Below are 5735 nucleotides of genomic sequence, written 5' to 3'. Positions count from 1 at the left end.
AATTAATGTTTCTATCCCTCATTCAGTTCCTTCTGACCTAGAACCATTTCTTTATTTTTCACCTTATGTTCCACAAGTGGTGAAGAATCTGTGGGCGCAGCACATGCGCACCAATTTTCTTGTCGCTGTGCCCTGAGCTCAACAGAGGGGTCTCGGGAGCACTTTGGCTGCTGCTGATCATATGGTCAAATATTAAAGCTCAAGGCACTGCTGGAATATTTCCAGTTTCAAATTTAAAATGGAATGCCCTTCAGCCAGGCGCATAACTATTCCTTTCCCTTCATTTGCAGTGTGGAGGTGAAGACTTGACAATGAACAAGTGAAGCGCGTCAGGCCGTGCGCTCGTGTTACACACCTGCTGTACCGTTGCCGTACCCCGGTCCTATTCCTCTGTTTCCACCAGGGAAATCGTTTAAATGGCTGACCACTGATTCTGTTGAGTATTTAGAAAGGTGTATCAACAATGCAATCAAGCAGAACGAGAAAAATGTTGTGGGTGTCCGCAGTGCCATTCTGAATATTGCTCCCTATATGTCTGATGAGCATGAAGATTGTGGTGAATGGTGCCAGGCAAAGGACCAGGCTGACTATCCCTTCAAAAACTTGCCAAAAATGAAGCCGCTCTCCGACCCAGTGTTCCGTGTTCATCCTGAGGTGGTTTTACGGAGGCACAAAGGCACTGAAGACTAGGGTTGCCTCCGCAGTTTGTGCCAAAAATATCGGTGCAACTTACATTGAAGAGATTTTCACTGCTTCCGAGTTGTCACCATCGGTAACCAAGTATAGACAATACCTCCAGAAGGCCATTGAAATCAAGGGGAGTATCAGAAATTGCCCCAACGTGAAGAAGAGGCGCGTTCAGCTGAAATTGCAGGCTAGGTAGTAAGAAGCGAGGGAGCTCAGCTCTGGTGGTATCACATACGCCAGGAATGGGCAGTGTGATGGAGGGAGCTGTGGCTGCCATCTCACGTCAGCCGCTACATCAGATGATTTTATCACCTCTTGGATTCCACCTACATCTGTGCTCCAGCCTGACTGTGCCTATGTTTATATAGATCTTGAAACAACAGGTTTCCAAGCTGATTGTGACATCATCCAGGTTGCAGTTTGTGGTTCTCTAGAGTATTCAGCCTACATGTTGCCATCCCGCAAAATAGCTCCCCAAGACTCAGCTGTGACAGGTCCGAAAGTGGTCAAAGGAAAGTTGGTGCACAAGAGCGAATCAGACCACGTATTGTATTCGAATAGTTTATGTAAACAAAGCTCGTAGGTCTGATGGTCCTTTCTGGTCCATGATTCCTAATGGTCGAGACCATTTCTGCTCTTCTTATCTGACTATTAATAGGTTGCCACTCTCTGAATCGGCACTAGTACCAATTGTGTCTTTCACCCATTCGTAGGCCTGTGCCAGAACTAGACAACAACGACAGTGACAAACTGGTCAATTCTCATACTTCGAAAGCGAAGAGGGAGACGAAAATGACGAAGATGACCATGACTGGGTAGAAGAGGAAGATACGGAAGATAACGAAGTGGAAGATGACGATATCATTGAAGAATTAGAATTGATCGAAGATCAGTGTTTAATTAGGGATGTGGAAATCCCAGTAAACCCAGCAGACCACGGCTCATGCAATTGTGGAGGGGGCAGAACATGTTCCTTGTGAGTAATCATCCATAATTCTACATTTTTGGTGGGGTTTGCGCAGATAACTTTTCTTATTTGTATTCATATTTGCAGGCTTTGTACTGGAGGTTGAACCACACCGAATTTTGCCAAGTAACTACACACCTCACGCACACTCCGGTAACAGCCCCCTCACGCCCCTACACTGAGACAAGGTGGTGCCCTGAAACCGACCGACTAAGTCGCCCGCCCCAGTTTTAGGGCGACATGAGTCGCATAGTTTTAGGGCATCTTGGACATGTAAACACAGAGCTTACTTATCTGTGCTGGCCCAAGGCGCCACAACCTGAGCACCTTTGGGGTTGGTCCGACCTAATGTAAACAACTGCTGCCCAGATTTGGGGCATCTCTGACGCCACCCAAATGTGAAATCCATTGAGTTAAACCATGTGCAGGCAAACTTGTGTGCAATGCCTTGGGCCAGCATAGATAAGTAAGCTCAGTATTTACATGACTAAGATGCCCTAAAACTAGAAGACTGTGTCGCCCAGAAAGAAGGCGACTCTAGTCGCCCTAAAACTAGGTCGGTCAGTTTCAGGGCACCACCTTGTCTCAGTGTAGGCACAGTCAAGTCACACGTCGCTCACGGCCGCGGCAAGCTCCCCGGCCAGCGTGGCACGCTTCGTTCCCGAAAAAAAAAAAAGAATTTGCTGTGGCAACGAAAATGAATGTTGATTTTCGGATAGCAAGTTGCTGAGGGTACTATCAATTTGCTGTGAGAACGAACACTTTGCTCTCACGACAAATAATTCGTCAGGAGTACAAACATTCATTTTTATGTTTTTTAGTACTCCTGACGATATCGTTTGTTGTCAGAACGAAATGTTCGTTCTCACAAAAAATTGATAGTACCCCAAACAACTATTTTTAGCTATCCCAAACTCAACAGACATTTTCGCTGTCCCAACAAATTCTGTTTTTACGTGTTACGTGTCCGGGAGCAGTCCATGCCATGCGCTTCGTGCACGCACGCTCCGCTCACGCTTCGTTGGCGCTCGGATGCACACGCTCCACTGTGGCAAAAAGGTACGGAAAATTCTGTAAATAGCTTGTGGTATTTCTCCGTACACTGCAAAAAATCAGTTTCTGATACGGAGCATGCTACGGCGTTCCGTATACCCCCTGTAATGATGATACGGACATCTGCCGTACCACTCCTCCCATGAGAGCCTGTGCATAGTAAAGTGTGGTACGGAAATTTAACGGAAAATGTACCGCTAATTTTAGATCGCAGGTTGCCGTTTGTTAAAAAGTCCAATATGCTCTACGGACAGTGAGGAACGGACGCTCCGTAACGCAAAGTTCTCTGACAAAACGCAAGAGACGGCCACTCCGTAAGGATACGGACTGACCTTTGCACGTTATTCGTTACAGAAATTTGAGTTACGGAGCGCCCGTTTCTCACTGTCCGCAGAGCATTTTGAACTTTTTCACAAACGGAAAACCGAAACGGCAACCTCCGGTCTAAAATCAGCGGTACATTTTCCGTTAAATTTCCGTACCACGCTTTACAAAGCGCAGGCTCTTATGGGAGGAGTGGTACGGCAGATGTCCGTATCACCATTTCAGGGGGTATACGGAACGCCGTAGCATGCTCCGTATCAGACACTGATTTTTCGCAGTGTAGCCCGCTTGTCAATATTATCTGAAGGACCTTGCATTATTCTCCTTAGGACCTTACAGTGATCTCCGTAGGTCTAAACGTTCTTCCAGAAGACTGTCCGGCCCTACGGACAACACTCTACCAAAAATGTCCTGTAAATACCGTTAATTCATTACCAGTTTTCACTGTAGGTCTCACAGCGTTTACTGTGAACTGCTCACGGGATTCACTGTGATCTTGTTCGCGGTGTTCACTGTGATCTGGTCCCCAGTAAACACTGTGAGTTTGACGCCGCTGAGCACCGAAGGACTGCAAATCAGGCTCCAATTCACGGCGTTTGCTGTGGCCGGATCACAGTGAACACTGTAACCGAGATCACAGTGAACGCCGTGAACTAGTTCACAGCAAACGCCGTGAATTGCATAACAGCAAACATTGGTAATAAATTAACGGCGTTGACAGGACATTATTTGTAGAGTGAATAATGTCCTACGGAGAATACTGTAAGAGCCTACGGAGAATCTTGGCAAAAAAATTACCGGATTTTCCGTACTTCTTTGCCACAGTTTCGGACGACGTTCCAATTTAGCCTTCAGGAGCAGTCCGTTCAAAGCGCTCCGATCACGCTCTATTCTCTACAGGGTCTCTGGGACCGAAAATCGGGGTTTCCCAGGCGCATCCTGGGAAAACATCTCACTTTTTCCGAGGTGAGCCTGGGAAACCCGTACACTGTCTTCGCCGTACGGAACGCCAACGCCGATGCGGCACCTTTGCACTAAATTACTATGTAGCTTTTTGTGCATAAACTTTGCACGAAACTGTGCATGCGTTACGAAATGCACAAATGCGTAGTTGCGAACCAATTCGTGCAATTTGAAACGAATGAACAGTTTCGTGCAAAGCTTGTGCACAGAGAACTACAAAGTGATTAAGTGTGTTCACAGTGCGTGCACACTACAAACCTCACTGCCTACTGACAAAACACTTACGAATGCATATCTACAAGTACACACTTACAAGAGCATACTGAACACGAGCACACCTTCAATCGCACTTGCGTAGCATGAAGTGACGGTGCCAAGCATGCAGCTGGTAAGAGAGTACTTGCCGCATTTGCAATAGTAAACGTGTGCTCACTAAATTACTACGTGTCCTTTTTTTGTGCACAGCATTAGCGCATGCGCGTGAAACGCACGAAATCATGCACAACAACGCACACCTTCGTGCCTAGTTGCGCACAAATTCGTGCATTTCAGAACGCAAGCACAACTCTCAGCAAAACTTATGCACAGAAAGAGTACACAGTAGTAATTTAGTGTGCACTTGCAAGAATGCATTTGTACACTCAGTAGACAGTTGATACGGCAAAAACAACTTCCGGGTTTCCCAGGCGCACCCTGGAAAAATGCGCTGTTTTCCAGGGTGCGTCTGGGAAACTCGGACGTTGGTTTTGACGTAGAGTTTGCAGTGCACGAACCTCAGGCGATGACAGCAGGACGCAGCGATGGACGCGGAGAGCCTTGACCTACACACTAAATGTTTAGGTAGAATTTTGTACGTGCCACTTACACGATTATGTGCATACGTGGGATTCGCATAATATCATGCGTAAAGACGCATACATTTATGCAAATTCACGCACAGTCTTATGCACGACGGTACTCTAGAAACTGAAGAGAGTGCATGGCATGCTCCTCCTAGGAGTCAACCACAAAGCACGCTCTTCCCAAGAGCATGCTTGCAAGCACTCTCTAGGATGAAAGCGTGCCTCTTCGTTGATTTAAGTCCATATAATAGTGAGGCAGCACGCTTCATCCTAGAGAGTGCTTGCAAGCATGCTCTTGGGAGGAGCGTGCTTTGTGGTTGACTCCTAGGAGGAGCATGCCATGCAATCTCTTCAGTTTCTAGACTACACAAGTTAACAATTATGCAGCACCACGTACATACTTGTACCTCAACATTCAGTGAGCCGAGCCGACTGGAGGGGCAGGAGGAGCCAGCGCGCGGCGCGCGGCCGACGGCTGACTACTGGCCTGGCGTTCTCGTTCTCCGTGGCACGAGGCGGCCAGGCAGCCGAGTAGAGGGCGCTCGAGTCGCACGCCTTCGGCTTCGGCGGCGCCCGAACGCGCCCGAACGCAGGTCGCGCCACGCCCGAAGGTGCCCAGCACACCCCACGCTGCCCGAACGTGCTCGGCGGAATTTCCAGCAGCGGAGCGCATCTGCCTGCACCGAGGGGCGAATCGTTGGTATCATGTGTACAAATTGGCACGAGTCGTGTGCCTACGATTTGACTCGCGGTGGCATGCAGATAACGGCGGTCCAGGGATGGAAGCCATGGGAACTCAAAAAGGGTCAATAGCTCATAAGGTACCGAGCACCGCCGCTCTTTTATGGAACAGAATATTACAACATTGCAACGACAAGACGCCTAAGAAAAATAATGAA

This window comes from Thrips palmi, unplaced genomic scaffold, assembly GCF_012932325.1.
Source record: "Thrips palmi isolate BJ-2018 unplaced genomic scaffold, TpBJ-2018v1 HiC_scaffold_19, whole genome shotgun sequence".
NCBI classification, from domain to species: Eukaryota; Metazoa; Arthropoda; class Insecta; order Thysanoptera; family Thripidae; genus Thrips; species Thrips palmi.
Note: the sequence above shows the minus strand (reverse complement) of the source record.